General features: G+C 28.8%; 1 non-coding gene across 1 annotated transcript; it reads left to right on the top strand.

Moving 5' to 3' along the window:
- The first annotated feature begins 807 nt into the window (after window positions 1-807).
- Window positions 808-879, top strand: TRNAE-CUC. Its single transcript has one exon. It is a non-coding gene; the product is annotated as a tRNA-Glu (tRNA).
- The last annotated feature ends 22,737 nt before the right edge of the window (window positions 880-23,616 follow it).

Below are 23,616 nucleotides of genomic sequence, written 5' to 3'. Positions count from 1 at the left end.
GCGTTACAAGCAATACAAGCATAATTCATAAGTTATAAAGCATTATTACAGGCAATTATCAATATAAAAGTTTGTTGCTCAAAATATAAACTATTTATTATTAATGTTCAAGTAGATATTATATATGTATACAGTATACATAATATATGCTTGTACCCAAAATTTTTGTAGAAAATCAAAATTGTTAATTAATTTGATTTCGTTATAAAAATGATCCAAATTAAAAAAATATGAAGTGTGTATCTCACATATAATCGATTCCATAAATACGTTTTCAGGGGGGGGGGGGGTGGTCGTCCCCCTTCACCCCCCTAAAATACGCCCCTGCCTTACGTAATACATATTTATATTCTTAGGCCTTGCTTAAAATAGATTGTCCCATGTCTCGTCCACCATAAATCCGGCTGTCATAGTTGCCATATGTCATATTCGTGTGTAATAAGCCCATAAATCTTAAAAATTGGTTCTGCCGTTCTGAATATAACTTTAAATTATAATATGTAACCAATGTTCAATAATTCAAAACAATACTACAATAGAACGGACTTGAGGGAAATTCTACACTACTGTAGTACTTAATAGGTAATGGAAATTACTTGACATTTGTGTAATGATTTCGCTTTAGAAATCTAAACATTTTCATGCTTTTAGGTGAAAACATAAATATAGAAAAAAAATAAAGCAAAAATAAAATGCATATCAATTTTATCATAGACGTTTTAATAATTAGGAATTATTTTTTTTATTTTTTGCACTTAAAGGATAGTAAATTTAAATAATAATATATCTATTTCATTCTCACACTTATCCGGTATGGTCTAGTGGCTAGGATACCTGGCTCTCACCCAGGAGGCTCGGGTTCGATTCCCGGTACCGGAATAAATTTTTGCATTTATTCCATTCATATTTTATTGAATCAAACATATTAATTAACGAAATAGTATATAATTAAATTAATTATGAGGGTAAGTGTTGTAAGTTGTTTCATCATAACTTTATATCCACGATAAACATTAATATTTAAATTTAAAATATAAGCCAATTTTTAAGAAAAAATATGTTTAGGTATAGCCGTATAAATCTAATAAAACTGCAATTTTATATACATTATATTATTATCAGTGCATCATTATGTTTACCTAAGCACAATATTACAATTTTTTATTTTCAGTACACCATAATTTTTTATTGTAATGTAATTATAAAAAAATAGTGATTAGATATTATATCAGACTACCTAGGTAGTTAAAAGTTTATAATTCATATATCACATAATAATTTAATGTTAAGATAAAAAAAATGTTTACCAACTCGATTTTGACACATTTTAAATTCTACCTTTGAACCATTCATTAATGTCTTTAAAAGTATATATACTTTAAGGTAATTAAGTATATAAATATATTTGTATTTATTTAAAAAAGTGTTTTTAAACTCGATGATATTTAAATATATTAAGTAAGTAAGTGTAACGACTCCATAGATAAACGTCAATCTTTTTAACATTAAACTAATGTAATTATAATATTAGTATAACATTATTATAATATTAGTATAACATTATTATAATAATATTATAATATTATTATTACAAAATACTACTAGTATGTCGTAAGTGCAATTTATTTTAAATCTATTAAGTAAACGTGGTTTGCAAAAGTTTTATTGTCTGGTACAATCATTCAATAGTAGCAAAAAATATTTTTTTGAATATTTGAAACAATAATTTAAAAACATTTAAAAAATGATTCTAAAAATATTTATATAACGTTATAATGGCCGCTTTTTGATTAATTGGAAAATTTTATTTAAAAAAATGTTGATGAAACTTTATTATGAAATTAAAAAAAAACAATGTTTTAAAAAAATTTTAAATATATTTTTATTAAATTATTAAATTCATGTCAGAAAAATATTTTATTACCTAATATTTAAAAAAAGGTAAAAATATTTCATTTAAATTTATGAAAACAGGTAGGCAACCATTTTAGTATAATAATTTATTTGAACGATAATATTTTTATGTTAACTATACGATTACCAACATAATTAATAGTGTAAAATACAACTAGGTAGCAAATATATTTGATATAACTCAGTACTAATAATAATAAATAGATTGTATAGAGTATATTTATATTATTTAAGTAGTGCGCTAAAGTTTTCATTTTAATATTTTTAACTTGAATTTGTTAGTAATGACTAAAGAAAAATTATAAGAATTCAATATTTTTAAATTTACAATAAAGTATCAAACTAACAATGTTATAAATATAATTCTTTATAATACTTTGGTAGTATACTAATTTAAAGTTCAGTGCATTGTTTGTTATCTCTCTCAGACCCATCTGCAACCACATACCATATTTCATTTTGTAAAGATGTTTTATGTGAATTTACCCATCACCAAATATGCAGATAAGATATTATCTAGGGCTCTGCTAGGTTTTTATTGATAATTTAATTTTAAAGCAAATTAAAATTGTATTATATTATTAGTTATAAATCACTTAAAAAAAAATATCAATAAAAAGGCTTTGAAATTCCTTAGACAATATTTTTATCTTTAAGATTGATAATAAATTAATTTACTCTAACATTACAGTAACAACACAACATCCGTTTTGCTAAACTAAAATTTACTACATTGAGTGTGGGCCAGGGATAGAAAACAAATTGGACATTATACTACAGTAATATTAATTTTGTATTATATAGAATTACCTCGTTTTGATTTTATGGAATGCTTGAGCAAACCATATCATTAAGTTAGGCTTTATATCATCTTTTTTAACACCAGGGAACTTATTTTTTACGGCAGCTAGAATTAATAAATATTTATTGTTATTATAAAACTATACTTCATATAACTTCAGTTTTTAACATACAACAATTTCCATTTCAACTTACCAATAATAACTTTAAAAATATGATGACATTTTTTCCCTTTTTATCCTTTCCAGCTGTAGTCAGAAGTTAATTCAAGAGTAAATATTCGTTTTAAAAGACTATAGTAGTCTAGTAGCCGTTTTATATTCATTTGCAAATATAAGTGCAGATATCTAAAAGCAAATAATATAAAAATACATATCGTTAATATGATATTACGTTAAAAAACTATGAAAAAAAAATGTTTAAAAAAATATACTAATATATATTTAATATTACATAATAATGGTTTTAAAATATGTTTAGAGAAAAAAAATACAAATAAATCTATAAACTCTTTAAATGTACCGCTTACTAATCGAAAACCTTTGTACAATTTTGAGCAATAGCCAATAATATACTTTAATTTATAACATAATATACTATAATGAATTATCTAATACATGTGATCCATTCTGTATTTTATTTCATAGTGAACAAAATAACCAATTTGTTAGGCACTCCGGTCCCATAACGTTACATTTGGTAGTTGCATTAATAATATTTTATAGAAAAAAAAACTAATCTCCTCCCATTCGGGTTTATAACAAATTGATCGTTTTAACGGATCCATTAATTTGCGCGTGAAATAGCCAGCCCAAAACATGTGTATGAGATTTAGTATGATTTGTGTCGCTTTAAAATCTCAAAATCTATAAAAAAAATAAAAATAAAAAATAAAATAAAATACAACGCGGGAACACAACCGGAGAAGAGTCGAAATAATTTTCGTTACTTTAAAATAATAAATATATATGTATCGCACGATAATATAATATGATGATATATATTATATTTTTGAACACACAATATATAATAATAGTATAGTGGACCGTAGAGATGAAGAATAAACGACTCATGACTAATGGCACTAATGCATATGGTCTCGTCCGCTCATTGTATACACGGACGATGGTTGGCGTCTAGTAGTCTTTATATCGCTCATACCCGAAAGCCTTTAACCGCAACCACACGACAAAAGAAATCATGGAAAATATAGGGATAGTAATATAGGGAAAATATAAATATAAATATAATATTATAATGTAATTGCAACGTATAGTCCTATATAGGATCGTGAGGGTGTACGCGTAAACCGATTGCGAAGGATTCTCGTCGTAACGGTACGATCGACCGACCACCCATTTCCGAACAAGAAAACTAGAATATTATTACATTTTTACGTATCGAAGGACAGAACGCAAATTGTTTTCGTTTATTATGTATTAATATGATTAGCCAGAAATCGAACCAACATCATGCCAACTCGTACCGAAAACGAATTGAAAACGAGATGGTACGCCAACAACAGAGTTTACCACGTACAAACGAATATAGTTTTTGAAGTACATTATTATTAATGGGTACACGGCACCGCACTTACAAACGACAGAAAATCGTTCACGTTTAACTGGTTAATAAGTAATAACTCGTAGTGCGAAAATACCGAGTGGAGTAAAAGAGTAGAGGGTTCTTTAGAACCTACAGTAAAACAAAACGCGCATTATTATTCGACTTAAGAAGACGATACTCCACTTCAGCATGATAATATGAAATATATTATTTATAATAATATAATCGTTTGGTCACTATCTGATACTAAAAACAATCGATGTAATAACTTTATTTATAATCGTAGGTATCTGGTATATATATTGTAAGCATTGCAAATTAATCCAATAATCCTTTTGAAAAAATCTATAGTGGTTCTTTTAAATTTATCATTCATCATATTATATTAATTTTATTTCAAATAATTGCTTTGATAACTAATATCGATGTTATTTGGAAAGTTTGATATTTTATAATATACATCTATATGTTTATTATATCGTCCTCAATATCGCAGTAATATAATACCCGACGGTCCGTTTATCAGCAGCCAGCTCACCGTCCCAGTCTGGGGCCCCACACCGACAATACTTAGTGGCGTTGAACATTTAATGCTACTTAATACCAAACAGGTCTAATATTCAGATATTATAATTTTAAACAGCTTTACGCTTACATTCAACATACATTGGACATAATATTTTCAGGTACGACGTATAATAATATAAGTACTAAAATATATTATGGTGATAGAACTGTTGTGAGAACAGAAAAACTTATAAATAAAATAAACAACCATTATCTTGATCGGCATTGGGTCGTTAATATAACTACCTACCCAGGTGGCTAGGTATGTAATAAGACATTATATTGGACACAGTCAAGTATTTACCGAGTACGTATATAACACACATAGGTAGCATACGGTGTGACTTAGAGTGTAGTGTTCGACTAAATCTCAAGGTTATATTATGTGAATTATTGAAATTCATGCGATGATTAAAACATTTTAAACATAATATTATACCTACTCATATTTAATTATATAACATGTGTAAATACAAATTTAATAATTTCGAACACACACTACGCACAGTCAAAGATATGACGGCTGTCAATTTAAACCGACAATACAGTGCGCTGCTAAATTATTAGTTCGACGACTAATTATAATTATTGCAAGGTATGATTTCAGGGGTCCGAAATGCAATTTGTGGAATTTATCGATCATATTCACCGGGAATTTAACCAGCCACATCCCGCACACATGCCAGAACAAATAACCTAGCTACATAATATTATTATATTGTCTATAGATTTGGTACATTGTATGCGGTGGTTTTTTTCAACTGTTGTAACGTATTGTAGAACTAAATATGATAATTTTAATTCTACAAATCAACCAGATTATTAATAATTAAAGGGAATATCATATAAACAGAAAATATTTTTCTGCATTGCATGTAATAATTTGAAGTCATCTCAAAAATAAAAAAAAACACAATTTAGCCATTTTTATAGTTATGAGTTATGACTTATTGACCTAAGACTGTTGAAAAATCGACAATTTGACAAACTAACAATATAATGTTTTCCAATAAGATGGAATGAAATACATTTTAATAACATTGATTGGACAATCTTCGTAGATTATTAATAGAATATAAAATGATGAATTTCCGGGAAAGAGTGCGCCGACTAAATTTTAATCCACTCAACATTTTAGAATAATTAGTAGATAAATCATAAAAGTGCTAAACTCAATACTCGCAAAACCCGTATACTTATAGTAGGTATATTTTATATCATTTTAAAACAAGCAATAATAATATTATATTAATATATGTACGCGAAGGGTGTCACGTGAATGATGTTCTCCTACACAGTTATGCACCTATATTGCGTATAGACTGCGCCGTTTAACAAATAAAGTCAACAAGAACAAATTTCGACCACCATTGATGAGTGTATCCGGGCGTGTTGTAAACGCCTTATCTAGCTATCACACGTAGGCAAAGGAATAAGGATAATGGTGTATTATAGTGTAAAACTTAATAGTATACGTTTACAATATATATAGTAATGAATAACGATGATAAATCACCGAATTTGAAAGACAAATATTTTTGAGTAAAACTCATATAGTTTACTTATATTATGTTTATCCAAAAACTTAAATATGGACATTTTTCAAATATTAAGAAGCTTACAAAGATAAAATTATTTCACATCCATACTATATTAAATAAGAATATTTTAGACAGGATATTTTATTTTATTAAAAATAATTGTACTACTTTCTTATAGTACCAATCTAAAATCATCCAAAAAAAAACTAAGTAAGTGCCAACTGAAAAAAATGCTAAAACAAAATTATGATATCACATAAAAAGAGAAAATATTAATGTACAAAATTGACTTTATGTTATTAAATGAAATTATTGTTAGGTCATGGGGATGTGATATTATTTACCAAATATATTGTAATTTTATATTTTATATAAAACTTTATTAGATAGGCTTAATGAATAATTCAACAGAAGTCCAAAATCTACAACATATTTACTTTACTGAGAAAATACACATTTGAAATAGAATATCTATCATCTGCAGTGACAAACATAAAATAATACATTTTCCTCTAGAGAAAATATGACATTTTCGATTGACGAACCTTATTAACAAATCGATGAACCAAACTAGTTTGTTAATTAATAATTATTAATACCAGACAATATTATTTTCAATTTGTAGGGTTCCGTACCTCAAAAGAAAAAACGGAACCTTTATAGGATCGGTCCGTCTGTCAAGACCGTTTTTCTCAGGAACGCGTGGAGATATCAAACTGAAATTTCTATATGATACTCAGGTCTACTGTCCCTGGAAGCTGTAGAAAAATCAACCTTCTAAGCCAACGCAATCAAAAGATACGGCCATTTAGGCCGCAAATTTCCGCAAATTTTCGAAACTCGCACGGGAATCAAACCTACAGGGTACTTCCCGTGAACTTAGAATCTTGAAATTTCGTACGAAGTCACGTCTTATAGTACAGATATAGGAAAAATTACGAAAACCGTAAATTTTTAGTTTCATCATATAAAAATAAAATATTTTTGACAATTTTGAAAATTTCAAAGTTACTACTCCTTATTTCATGAACGCGTTGAGGTATTAAATTAAAATTCATATTAAATACTTAAGTCTATAATACCTTTAAACTGTAACAAAATCTAACTTTTATGTCGACGCAATCGAAATAAATAATAACAATTTAAGCCACATATTTTCAAACTCGCGACTACTTGCGGGGGAATCAAAACCTATAGGGTACTTCAAGTCGATTTAGAATCTCAAAATTCGGCATGAAGCAATGTTTTATCGCACATATAACAGAAAAATTCCGAAAACCTTAAATTTTTAGTTAGATCACATATTTTTTTTTTTTTCAAATAATTTTAAACTTATTATCCTTTTCCTCATGAACGCGTAGACATATCAAGTTGAAACTTATATTAAATACTTAAGTCTAATTTCCATTAAGCTGTGAAAATAAAACAAATTTCTAAGTTAACGCAAATGTACAACAATTTATACCTTATACTTTGAAACTCGCAACTACTCGCAAGTGAATCAAAACCAACATTTAGATTGATTAATTTATGATCCTCCAGCTTTCCATATTTTGATGTTATAAATTTCATTTTGCAATAAAAATACCATAACTATGACTCGATTGTCGTGATGGGTGAACTTTTACTTATATACCTACAGGTTTGTACGGAACCCTCGGTGCGCGAATCCAACTCGCACTTGACCGGTTTTTTTAGTTTAGCGGTTTGTATACATATTTGATATTAATTATTAAATTAAGCTACGATCATAAATGATAGTCGAATGCGCGATGGTCTCATAATCGTGTACACTGCAGAAAATAGAGTAACGTAAAATACAAGTTTCAAAAGACCTACCTATAATTTTAAAATTATTCACACAAATAAAAGAAAGTTACCAACAGTTTGGTAAAATGTTTAATATTTAAAAGTACCTATTATGTCGGTTGAATTATTTATACTTAAAAAAAAGGTTAGAGCCCAAAAATAAAAAAAATGCCATATAGGTAATAATAAAATATTCATCAACAACAATACTACTGTTATAATAAGAAATGGTATAGGTAACTTTACTTAAAAATATGTTATCTATATTGTTAAGTGTAGAGAAATCCCATCATAGAAGCAGAGGTGAAACATGATAAATAAAGTAGTTAGTAGAGTAATTCAATTAAATTCAAATATTTGGGATATAGTAAAATGTATTAATTCATTAATATTAGTCAACGATATTTCACAACAGTTATTATATTTTACAAAAGTTATCAAATACATTTTAGATGTAGCTGCACGCCAAGTTAAACCTTTTTGGATTTTTCCTCGGTTGTGTGACCGTTCGGTTACAATATCCCTGAAATTTTCATTGTAATAAGTACTAAATCAAGCATCAAACAAAATGTTTGACGTAGTTATTAATAAAAGTTTAATTATTACGCCCGAATGGAAATCAAGTCACTCGGTCATGCATGTAAATAAATATATACAGAGTGTTTATCAACGACACCAGACTTCAAATTGTATACATTTATTAAAAAAAAAATGTATGAACATAATACTATAATATATAATAATAATATAATATATACCCTTTGTTTATGTATGTAATATATCAGACATTTGTCCACTTCGGCTACGCTGTCAATAACTTTAATTCTGGTCACGAAAATGACAGTAACCCGCTGACACATCTCTGGATCAAGATCACTATTCACCAGACGAATAATTTCTTCCCTAAGTTTTTCAATGGTTCGTGGTTAGTGTTCATTGACATGAGCCCCCCAAAAAAAGTCCAGTGGTGCAAGATCACACAACCTGGGAGGCTAGTAAGATCTGACTACAGATTCATGAAAAAAGTCCACCCTCAAATTTCTCGCGCAATACCGTGACTTTCGCCCGAGGTGGCAAGTGGCAACCATCATTGCTGCAACCACGTACCAGAGTCGATGTCTTGTAAAGCTGGTCACGCAATAAAAAAAATGCATGCTTCAAATCCGGCGTGCTTGATGAAACAATACCCGTGTAGATTCGTCACCGTAGATTATTTGCGCACGGATTACTTATAACAAAGACTACTTTTTATGTCTTGATTTTTATAATAAAAAAGAATTACATTTTTACTTGTATTATTATTTTATTGATTTTATACCTACACGTTTTGGCTTTCGAATACCATTACGCCATCACGGTATACAATAAATAAGTTACATTACAAGACGACACGCGGGGTCGTCGCCCGTATTGTGTTTGCTTTGCGCACACACCGAAATCTTAATATGACGATCGTATACCTACACCTAATTCAAGATGTAATGCGCCGATCAATGACTAAAATATCAACATCTCATAAGCGACTTAAGCACCTCGTTTTCCATGACATATATTTTATATCCGCAGCCCGCCATCGTCGTCGTCGTTCTCGGCCAGAAAACATGGTGTAATTGCTGCAAGACCCAAGAAACCTTTTGACGTGCAACAGGTTTGTGCGGTGTCGGCGATGGCCAGATTTCGGCGTGTCTGGTTACGGCACGCACTGTCGCCGGAGACATCCGACACCACTTTTTCGTCGGCACGGCGGTCTACAACTGAAGCTCCTCCTGCCCCCGAGCCGATATCCGGTGGAGGATTAACCGTCGTGTGCAGATTCGGGCCTGACGTCGCCACTATAATATATTATATTATATATATACTATATAGATACCGACATGTTTGATTTATTCGCACTTGCAGTGCGTACATAATAATATTATCAAGTCATATTTAATACTGATAATAATAATAATATATCGCATTGTTATTGTGGAGGCCGTAGACAGAGATACCAGCTATAATATTATAATATTATTTTATTGTAAAAGATGTTACGCGTGCTGGTTGCGTAAAAGTATATACTTGACTATTTTAGACGACAATAATAATGTAATAACTAGGGCCCGGATTTTTATGCAAATGCATATTCTTCTACATTTGACGTATAATAATTCTGATTAAATATCTTGATGTTTCGTAAAACGTAGATTCTACTGTTAATTTTTTTTTTTTGCATATTTTTGCATATTTGTATCAAAATGCATAATAATTGCATATTTAATAAATACTTAATAAAATATTTTAAATTGTACTCAAAGTTTGATATACATGCCGATTTTGCCCGATCGCCGACGTTCCTGACAAATATAATTCGACCGAATAAAACAAAATATTTTATAAAAGGGAATTCCGTGACAGACGTATTATAGACGTTATCTTATAGATACATTTATATACTAATAACCCTAAACAGAACTCTGGATATCGTTCGTCATATTTAACGTCATCTCCGCTATACTCACCGTAATCCAAAATTAATTGAAATTCCCTATCATGGGACACAAGCGAGAGAGTTACGCGGTATGTATAACGTAATCTACATTATCATTATTATTCTGGAATCCGATAAACACAAGCCACGTTTGTTTAGTTTATTTTTCACAGCTTATAGAACTACGTGCTATATTATCGGAACTGTCGAAAAAAATTATACTTATGCGGTCCTCTGATTGATATTCAAAACGGTGTAAATTGAATTTGCCAATCACTTGTAAATCATTAAATCCTCGTGGGACAGTCATACATATTATAACAGGCATATATTATGTATAGATATTCTGATAAATACAATATTATATAAACCGTTGTTCATACTTTTATTTGTAGGTTATGAATTAATTAAAACATAGGTTACCTAGTAAAAATAAGCGCTGATGCGTTAATAGCTTACGTTAATAATAATTAGACGTACGTTAATTTTTTTTTACTTGCTTAGTACTCAAACTAATCGATCATACAAACGGTTCTAAAAGACCCATGAAGACTATAGACTTTGATATTTTTATTGACTCAAAATGTAAATTTACAAACGAATAAATCTTATTATTTTCATTAATTAATACAATCAAGTTATGATGGAAAAATGTTTTCTTAAAAGATAAATAGATAAATTTATACTATTAATTATACATTCTGATTAAGTAACATTGAAAATAAAATAAAATATTTTCATATAGGTAATTTAATTTAAAATATGATACCTAAAGCTTCTAATTTTTATAATTTTATAAAATATGTATTTTGCACTTTATTTTTTACTTTAATGACTAAACAGTATTCATTCTTAAAGTCCAATACTTCCGTGCTGTAACATTGTAGTTAACTTAATGATATTGTCATGATAGTTTTAATATTAATTGTTAAATAGGTACACGTAAAGGAAATTTCTCAAATAGAACCTATATACATTTCTCAATGTATTATAATCGTCTAGTCATTAATTAAATCCTTGTACCTACCACTGGTGTTATATGGGCACTTTTCTCAACTGCCCATCAGTATAATATGTCTTAGGATCTTATTGAGAAGGAAGATCGTTTGACTGCAAATATAATTAGATATTATTAATTTTGAACAAAATAATTAATGTGGAAGCAATTAGGTTGACTGCTTTTACACTTAGATAACGCAATAGGATAATAATTTAGAGATGTCAAACAAATAGTTATAGTATGACACAGGCTGAATGTCATAATAATTTATATCCCTAATGAAACCTATTTCATTTAATCATTTTGGAATCGATAAAATATAAGTATAATATTACGATCAACAATAATATTATAAAATAGTGATCCACTAAAAAAAAAATCGAAAATCTTTTAAACAACACTTAAGAATATAAGATATATTTTGTTTAAATAATACCTACTCATTTTTGGACATATGTTTCCCACTATTACAGTATAATATTATATAAAAGTATAAAACCACTTGTGGTGGAAGAAGATCGATCGCCACCTCGTTTCGCAATAATCGCATTGCTAGGTTAGGAACATAACATATATAATATCCATTATAATTTTAAAAACGACAATGCTACGTATTAGTCAAGTCGTCTTCAGCTCCAACGATGTTTGTGGCCCGAACCAATTACGAAAACAATCCCACGCTTCCATCAAAATAGGCCCTCTATATATTTTAGCTACATATAATATGTGATTCGCATTGCGACAGGGTTAGGGTTTAGCTGGTGCCTAGCACGTACAGTGCCACAGCTCACGAGTGCATGTGAGTCAAATCAGAGATGATTTTGGGGATATGTGTGGATGTGAAAGAGTGTTGAGTGAGTGGTCATGAGGAGGTGTAATGAGATGAGTGTGAGAGGGTGGTTGGGATTACCTGATCAGGGCTATTTTAAGAAGAGACCACGAGGATGCCGGATAATTCGGGGCAGTTACATAACTATTGGAGGGTAGGTCACGGGTGGGTAAATATAATTGAACCACTCCACCGTGGTTAATCCCTCCCCCGTCTTTGCAGCTGTTGACCCTTTGCCCCGAATGTACTTTTCAACATCTTACAGCGAGTTGACTACCATTATAAGTTTACCATCCAAACCTCGAACATCGTAGACAAACAGCTGTTTACTTACAGGAGGGCGTGTAGGATTCATCCGCTTGAGTTTTTATCACGCACTATGATCATCCAGTGAATCTCTAGTAAACGAAACATTTCACGTTTCTTGATTGCACACTTTATTATCCATACGACCATACATAGTTTTATGAAAATGGTCGTTAATAAAGATATATATACAGGGTGATTTTGTAGGTTCATTGGCAAATCCAAGAACGGAAAAGGGGGCATTTTGTATCTTCCCCACCACAAATAACAAACAACCATACTTGCGTAGTTTGTTATGGATTGTGTTATATCCTGTAGTGAATGTAAAAAGCTGGTGTCAATGAAATTAAAATTTCAAGAGAATTTCGGAATTTAGTTTCTTTACATGTGTTGCAAATATTGTAAAATTTCATTTTCAGAATAAAGTTTACATAATTTAATACAGTTAGATATAGACCAATTTTCTCAAAAGCGTCTTTTAGAATTTTTTATATAAAATATAAATATTGGTTTATGCTAAATGATGTTTATTTAAAAATATATACCTGGTTTCATATTAGTATTATCTTTTAGTTTACTCTATTTACATGGTAAATATTATAATTGTTAATGTACCTACATGTTGTCTTCAGTTTAGTGAAGTAACTTTTATGTCGCTGTTAAAATATATCAGTACATATAGCAATTGTACTAATAATTTTAGTAATGATATTGTAGAATGACAGAGTATACATTTTTAATTTCGTAGTATGAAGCAACTATGAAGCAAAACATTTTTCTGCGAATTTTGATAATATGTAAAAGTTTAATTCTGAACAAGTAGTCAATTAATTATTAGATTGTTTAAGGTTTAAATGAGCGGAATACAAACATTTTACTAACTATTTTACCCTATGTGTCTATGCCTGCGCCCATTCACTCCACTTATCTAAACTTTTAAAATGTTTAACTATATGCTCGTTCAAAATTCAATTTTTGTACATTAAAATACTCTGCAGGTAAATATTTTACTTATGAGTAATGCGAAATTAAAAATCTGTGCTCATTCAAGAAAAAAAATAGTAAACAAGTCTTTTTAATAATAATTAAACGTCATACCTATTCAAAATTATATACAAAAAAAGTTAAAACTTTTAGAGAAAATTATAGTGCTTATCTAGAATCACCCGATTTATATATAATGATTAAATACCTATGATAAATTTCTGTAGAAGTTTCAATACGATCAAAAATAAAAATAATCAGAAATTTATTGAGGATGATATATATAACAGTATAACACTGACAGTATATCTGTATAGACATATAGACGTATAGTATGGTTATAACTGAAAAATCAGTGAACTATACTGAAAAACCTATTTTGATTTCATTTTGAACATTACCACTGGTGAATACGCCATAACAAGTTGAGAGCTAAGACTAGAGCTTGTTTTTATATTCACTTATTAAAACAAACTCATTTGGAGTATTAAAATCCTATAAAAATTATTAAATTATTCGTTAACTGCAATTTTATTGTTTTTAGAGAATTTTATTATTTGTATAGTTTTTTTTTTATTTACCGATGGGTCACAGTCAGTTGTAAAGTGTTTATAATTAAAAGTACAATACCAGATTTATAAAAATGAAAACGAATTATTAATATAAAGTGGATTTAAAATAACCATGGAAGCGTAAATATCCAAGTAACTTAAAAGAAAATTGAAGGAGTAAAAACAATAGAAATAATCAGCTTTTTGTATTTTAAACATTTTAAGCATGGTTCATTAATTTTAGATAGCATGACTCTGTACTAATAGTTTTTAACAAAAAAAAATGATATACTTTAATGAAATCTTCAAAAGTGCCTTAAACATTTTTAAATAAGGGTAGAAAAGTTCAATAAAAAATATCACATTTTAATGAACGATTCATAAACGAATTACTTATAAATTAATTAAAATTTAATTATTACTTTTTCATGATTTTAGTATTGGAATATTTATTTATCATTTTTTTTTTTTTTTTGTGAACAGACTTGCGTTTTGGAAATTGTTTACTAAATGTCTAATAAGTTTTAATTTTACCCTAGCAACTATTCACGTTTTAATATATTGCCAAAAAAAAACTTTTAGAATTAAATACATCAGTGATACATGCAACTTATAATAATATGAATTACTATTAATTAATAAATTGGTAGCATATTATATTTATACGTACACATTAACAATTACATGTACAGGCAATAAGTAATAAGTACTTGTAGGGTTGACGGTTTTTTCGGTATACCAGTTTTTGCACAAATACCGCTGCAACTATATACCATAATACCGGTGCATACCGGAAAACATACCGTAATATAATGTTTTTTTTAAAAATTATTTACTACCTCAGCATATCATTTCAGTGTTTTTCAGTTTTCCGGTACCACGGTTTTTCGGTATTACGGTTCTTCGGTATTACGGTTTTTCGGTATATACCGGTGGTATACAGTTTCATACCGGTACCGAATCTAATACCGCAATACTTGTTTCAAATTTCAATACCGTCAACCCTAAGTACTTGTGTATCAGTTTAACGTATTTACATAATCGCATTTACGCACAGATTCCAACTGTGTTAAACGGTATGTATAAAATATGTATTAAGGACTGGTCAGCTATTACTTATTACGGTGCACTAAACAATTAGAGTTAAAGTGTAAGTACATGGAAGATGCATTAAGGAAGTAAAATCTTTTACACGTGATAGCCAAATACGACAGTCGTCGTTACAGCGATTTTAAAATCGCATGTGGTCTTGCAAAACGAGACCGAAATCATCATCCTACCAATGGACCACCCCGCTGACAACATACACACACGCACACACGTACAACAGGAAGTAGCAAACACGAACCGTCTCCACGCGGCAGTTTGTATTATACGATAATTAAAACACGAATACACACTCACAGGCCACAGCACACGTAAACGCGTATAATAAACGTCGTATAAGTCCTCACTCTTCGTGTGCCGGCTAAACCGCAAATGTGTACACACTCACACGTGATGAGGGGGGTCGGAGGGAACATGAAAGAAGCCGGCGGACGACGACGGAACGCAAAAACGAATTTACGTATATTTTATTATAATAATGAGTGCGCACAAAACCCAACACGTCCGAAACGGGTGGTCCGAAACGTTTCGTTTCACCTACTGAGTGCTGACACGCCGACGAATCGACAACATCGGGTAAATCGACGAATGCGCCTATGTTACCTATATTTTATTAATTATTTGGTCACTAAACGAAGTATCTATTGGATTATTATTTTTGGATTAGTATTTAGCATTTAGCATTCAGTAGCGAGTCCAGGAAATTGGGTTTCGTCTAAAAAGGCTGCGTACCTATGCGTAATTCAATTAGTGCGTTGCACTCGACGTTTTATTTTTAATGGACAAGACTATTCTGGAAATATATTATATTGGTTTTGCAATGATGTGTCACGTCCGTGGTCTTTTATCTGTTACATTTTGGAACACATAATTTGCTTTAATCTTTAAAACTGAGGGTGGCTTCTGGTATAAAAAAATTATTTATTTAGTGTTGTTATTTTTGAGACGTGGAGTGATCAAAAGTTAGAGATTCTGAGTACTTTTCTTAATAACTGACTAACCAACGTCAGCCAAAATTATGATAACTAAAGACTTGAAATATTCATGGTACCTTCGTACCATAATCATGAAGGGGTGCACTAAGAAAGGATTTTTAAAAACTCGCGTTTTAACAATACGTTCACACGGGATTTTCTTCAGAAATTTGTTACGGAAATAAAATATAAATAATTGTTTTGTATGATTGCCATTGATTAAAGATAATAAAATAATTATAAAATACATATATATATATATATATATATATATTATATAAATTAATGTTTTTTTTGTTAGTAATCTATAGTCTCAAAAAATACTGGACCATTTTCAATAAAAATTATATCAATAGATTTCTCGAGACCCAGTGGGTGCTTATAGCTTTTTTTTATTCAACCCCTTTAGGTTGCTATTGAGTGGATCACATATGAATATTGTTTAGGCTAATTAAAATGTTGCCATTGGTTACCGATTATTTGACTGTTATAATAATTACCTAGTAAACATAATATGTCATATAAAAATTAAAAATGTTTACAAATGTCAAATATATTTAAAAAAAATAATTTAAATCAAATACTACGATCATAATATATTAGAATGAATACTTTTATGGTATATTGCTTCCTTTGTTCTGGTCATATTTTTTATGTAAACACAAGTCATAAAGACGAATACCAATACAACAATATCTTAATCATTTTGGTTAGGTTTGTTTTAAGCATTAGTTGAATCTGTCTCCAATTGTTGGTATTAACATAAAAATATGCCCAGAATTAAAAAGTGGAAAATCATAAAAATAATCATTGCAATTGAGGTTGCGTTTAAAACGGATATAGATAGATTGATGCCATATCCCAGTCGAAGTCGGGTGATACAGCTAGGTAGTTATATTAAGTATATATTATTATAACTTGTATGTGCCACACTAACTGACAATTCGTTTTAATCTCGTTTATAGGTACACTTTCTAATTTCAGTAATTGTCTTATTGTTATTAATGACAAATGAGTTGGTTTATAACGTTGTTAACATATACCTAATTTGGTAAGTTATTATATTGTTCTTTCATTAATATAAAGTGTAACCATGGTAGGAACAATTAATAGTAATAACTTAACACTTACAAAATAAACAAACCGGAGAAGTTTCTCTGCTATATAGTATAGGTTTTGTGTGTACTTAGTCATTGATAAGATCACTGTAATGGATGTGTTAAATTTTAAGTTTGAATAAGGTAAATTGGTACGAAAAATGATTCAGAGCGTAAACGGTTTATGTCATCAGCTTCTATTTTTAAAGAATACCTACTTTTAATAATTTTATTTTATAGTGGTAGTATGGAATGTTGAACTAACTTTTGCCAAAACTGTGGCGAAAAATATTATGTCATAATATGTACGATGTCTTGTAGGTATATAATTGTTATAATAACTTATAAGTTAATCCTGCGTAACGTAATAATATGGTGTGAATAGTTTCATAGAATAGATAGTTTAAAATTTGTCAAAATATTTTTTTAATTTTACTAAGTATGAAAAATAATGATATACGCAATGGCCAGACTTTTCGATTCCCTACGACTAATATTTTTTGATGTACAGCAAATTAACTGAATTTGTTAAAGGAAAAATCGTTATATTTCGTATAAGTATCCATTTTGATCAAAATTTAAACTTCAAATATCTATGGAAAAAAAAAAACAACTGTGCAATCGTATATTATTATATTATAGGTACAATACACGTGTATTGTAATATAAACACGTATATATGATCTATGAGTTTAAAATTTACCCCATATTTATTTGATAAAATCAGCAACGTTAAGTAAATACTATTTTAATCGCATTAAAAAAAAAAACATATCTGTGTAAATATATTTTGTACGCCGGCTATATTGTAAAACATTTATTATTGTAATTTGTAATATTACCTATTAACGTTGTGCAAACATCAAAAACAATGTTATTTCAGGGGGAAATAATCTAATAATTTCACTATAAATTTAATTGTTTTTTTTTTTTTTATAATCCATTCTAATAAAGTTTAAAACAATAGTTACTTTATTAATTATTACACACTATATTATAATTTATTTATGAATAATGGTTTATGAAAATCTCTCCACGTCGATAGTAGATTGTTCAACATTTTTTTTTGATAATGTTATTTAAAAATACAAGCCTTGTATTTCTTGTTGAAATATTATAAGCTTATATTATTATTATTTATTCTTTGTTGAATAATTGTTTTTAAGCTTTAACGCCTTTTCACGTTTAAATAATATACATATTTTAATACATAATTAGTACAAAGTAGTAAGTACCTACTTACTGTCAATGGAAAAAAGCAGCAGACTTGCAATGAAATATTAAAAGACTGCCTGTTTTTTTGAAAATGAACATTATATGTAGCCCGTTTAATACAAGAATAATATATTATAATATTTTAACGCTAAAATATATGTTAGATAATTTTAAGTAAGAATCGCATATTGTAAAACGCCCATTGTATGCCTTAATTAATTTCAAAAGCTACAAATTTATATTATCCTGGATTGTTTAATATGTGTATATTATAATGTCGTAATTTGTTTTTGTGGGGCCCGTGGGCAAAAATTCACGGCGGACCCATTTTACCTCAACTTTAATCCCTCCCAAAAGATAGGTTGTATACAATTATAAAAATTATCATACATTTTAGCGTTGGAAGCTCAATAAAAAAAGCTGAGTATTCAAAATAAAAGTTATAAACACGTGTACGTTATAGGTACTTTAAAAATTATTTTAAATACTTGAATTATCTACAAATTAAGAATTCGTAGTAAATTACAAGTAAATTGTATTTTAAATTATATTTATTAAAAAAAAATGCGCGCCTTCATTTTTTCGCAAAATTTTCAATTATTTTTTCAATATCCATATTATTTTGATCTTTTATCCTTTTCTATGTTTAAAATTGCTATATTGGTCAATATTTCATGGGATAATTCTTTATCATTTTAAATTTTGAAAAAATATTGTTCTGCGGAAGTTACAGTAATACAGTAACCATTTCAGTCCATTAAATCATTCGTTGTACGCTGCATTAATGCTGTATCAAGTGTGGGATAATATTCTTTGACCTTAACATTTTCTTCTGTTATTTTCAATATCATATCACCGTCTAATTCAACAAAGAACTTACTAAATAGTTGTTTTTGTACGTTTTATTGAAAATGTAAAGTCAATACTCCATTTAACAATATAACAAAAGTTTTTTCCCCAACAGTATGCATTCATCATATTTTTCACGTAAATCATAAAGTTATTTAATAGCAAAAGAAAGAACTTCAGTAGCTTGATGTAAATTTGTATCCAAACTTTGTAATGATGCCTGTATGTATACGAACCCTTTTCCCATGTTGTAATTTAAGAAATTTAATCCACACATAATACCGGTTTTTGCTTTTACCTGTTACATTTAATATAAAATAAAATTGTGTTGACTGAATTACCATATTGGACAAACCGTCCTAAAATATAACTCTTTATTTCAAATCATTCCTAGCACTTCATAACTGGATATCTTTTTTCGTTTATTTTAAATAAGCACGCAGTAATAATATTTACTTATAGGTGCAATAGTCGATAAGAATATAAGATGAATGAAATTGTACATCGAAGACTTTGACAAGTTGATGAATAAAACCATCCATTGGTGAAACTTTCTTATATTTGTTTTTTTTTTTTATTTATTAGCTAACAATAATATAATAATATTAATTAACAATAATATTAGCTTAACAATAATAATATGATGTTTGTTGTCCTGAAAGTTGCAACTATACGCTTACTGCAGCTGCTGTTAATAGGTTTTTACGCGTTTACCCATTACGAAACTGCGGTTTATCGTATTGCTATGTTTTTTTTTTTTTTTTTTTAAAGCATTCTCTTACAGTTTTTTGGCTATATACACGGCTATACCTATCTAATATACCAGTTTTTCTTTATTGTAACGTACCTATAATACGAACAGCGTACATCGAATTTGTAAGTTACTCGCATACCTACTATAATAATATAATATGAGTGACGGCATCTCGTATATATATAAAATTACGTTCAGCCGTTCGATTAAAAATATTACCAAAATCTAAATGTGACCGACCTCTGACCTCGGTCGATCGAATGGGAATATCGCTATGTATAATATATTGTTCACACATCATTTTTTTTTATCTCGTCACGGGCCCGTTCGCACTTTTGAATGCCGACAGTGCCTACAAGTATAATATTATAATATATACGAATAATACGCGGGTCATCTAGATCGTTGGCTAAACGGTGCCGACCTGTCCGTATAAGCGGCAGAAGGTCAATTGGAAACGTGACAGGTAATTTAGGTACACCGGACTGGACGGACGCAGTTGCGTATTACGTATGTGCACAGATGCGCTTGCGCGTGTCTTCGGACCGTGTGACTGACGATAACGATGAAGGTTTTTCGTTATTATTATTAGGTACCTACATGTTTTTTTCCACACTCTTCCTCGTCGGGTCGGCGCGAGATCAAAATATTATACGACCAAACCAAATTCCCACTTATAATGGTTAATAGAATGGAAATCCACCAGCCTCGTCGTCAATCATTTTTATAATATTAATGACGGCGCGTGCGTATCATCACACGATGATAATATTATAACGTCATATTGGAACACATTATACATACAAAATATTATATTATTACAATATTATGCGTATTACATACTACATAGACACATAGTATACTATGTACCTATATACTGTACGGTTCGACGATATATTTTACAAGACGATTCTTTTATCAATGTACACTAATTTTCTGTGTAAATGTATGTTTTTAAATATATATATATATATTTTTTACATTATTTAAAGTCATTACAATAATATATTCGAATAAGAAATAATTATAATACAATAATATCTTATTATTATCATATAGCTACTGGTTGGACAATATAAACCGAATAATTCTCAGAAAAATATTCTGCTACAAAATATTAGTTTAAAGTTTAAACATGAAATGTTCGTATAAAAAAGTAAAAATAAGTTAATAGACGGTAAAAAAATTATTGAATCAAAAATTGAAAAATATGATTATTTCTTTAAAAATTTGGAGTTTTAATGTCTTAAATAATATTACAAAAAAAGTATATATCAAAAATACATACATACCCTACTTTTATTGATAAAATAACTGTTGAGTTATATGCCTAACATTATGCATTAAAAAGAACGATATGCGCCGATACCTATATATATCTAGATGATGAATATAGTAAAATATAATAATGTGTAATTTTTTTTCCTTTCCCTCGGACGAAAAGTGTATGAGGAACTCCAAATAAATAGGTTTAATAATAAATGCATGTTTGTACTACAATTATAATAAATCGTGTCACCGCAATAATCGAACGCTGTTAATTATACTTTTAGGTACCTAACCGACTATGGAGTTATAATAGGTATAACAAATATAAATAATATTATATAAGATATTGGTCGATTTACAGTCTATAATTATTATTATCATGATTTCTCACAACAACCCACGCCTCCTCCTTTGGATCACGAACTGTACCGTTTTCTTGTGATGAAATAAGTGCGGTGTGCACACTGCACGGACGAATATTATAATAGTAATACAAATAATAATGCTATATAAGCTTCTTAGTTCGTGCAGAATTTGTTTTCTAATCTCTGTACCCACTATTTTGCATTTCAGTGGCACACAATCTCAACGTCGGTATTATTATAATAAAAAACAAATAATATTAATGCGATTATTGCGATGGTTAAGCTAATATTGGACAGTTGAACACGTTCATTTTGTCACGAAATATTCAATTGTAATATCTGGTTTGAGTCTTATTAGCGTTATGTTTCTGTAATCCCAAAATTATTTTATTTGTCATTTTTGGTTACTTTAACAATTATTCCACTTGGCTCTTATTGACTTGACCAGTCTGTACTCAGTAAATGCATGGAGTTTAGTAAGTAGTGTCATTTACGCAAAATAATATGCAAGATATACCATGTTTATGGCGTGCATTTTAATTCAAGGCTTAAGAATATGTCTTTCAAATTTCAATTAGTATTGTTAGTTGTTTTATGATTAGATTGTTTTGATGAAGTTCATTTCAAGTTTATTATTATATATAAACGTATTTTATTTAATATTAAAGTATCCAAAACATTAGGACTTAGGGCTTGGACGCAGCGCTAGGACAAAAGCCTGAAAACAATCTAAACTTACTATTATTCTAAAGAAAAACTATATTATACGATGTAATTTAAAAATAAAAAAGCTAGTTTAATTTAAATAAAGTTAAAAATGTGTACATTAATAATGGCCCGTGCAGCCGAAGTTTATTTTAGTTCAATAAAAAGAAAAATTATATACATTTTTTCATCTTTAGTAAATATAGATACTACGCTTGGATTAAATACAAATATTAATTTAACAACAATTATTATGAAACTAAATTTAAAAAAAAGTTATACAAACTAACTTTGTGTAATGTATTGTTTTATTTACAATGACGTAAAATATATATTTAATGTGTACATACTACAAACTCATTTTCACTACAAAATGTTTAACATTAATATAAAATAAAAAATGGTTTTAGCTGTAAAATTATTTTGATTATTATTTTTAACTGACAATAAATATCTATAATAATATTTTTTAATGTTTTTTCATCTTAATGCTGTCTAGCACATTATGTATCTTTTTTAAATATATTATTCTAATGCAGTGAATTTCTATAATATTCTATTTTCACTATTGATGAAACCAATAACAGTTATTTACTAGGACATTAATGTTGTTTCTCGCATAACTCTAGAAATGGATTTTACACATCAAATGTAAATTAAGAGTGACACAAAACACGTTTACGTCTTTCTTATTACTTACATCATTACAAATGTATAACTTGTTAATTTTGTTAATAAAAAGTAGTAGCCATTCACGATAATTTAGTTTTTAAAATTATAATATTTTTTAAATAAAAGTGTTTGAGTCTATTAATCCATAACACTTAACATACCGTACAAAAAACATAAATAACACGATTAATTAAAAATAGTAGCACAGACGATTATTCAAATGATTAGGTTGTAGGTATAATACGTATTATAATATATTAATGCAATGTAA

The sequence above is a fragment of the Acyrthosiphon pisum genome, chromosome A1, assembly GCF_005508785.2.
Source record: "Acyrthosiphon pisum isolate AL4f chromosome A1, pea_aphid_22Mar2018_4r6ur, whole genome shotgun sequence".
Lineage (NCBI taxonomy): Eukaryota > Metazoa > Arthropoda > Insecta > Hemiptera > Aphididae > Acyrthosiphon > Acyrthosiphon pisum.
The sequence above is the reverse complement of the archived record's forward strand: the minus strand, read 5'-3'. Positions and strand labels throughout refer to the sequence as shown.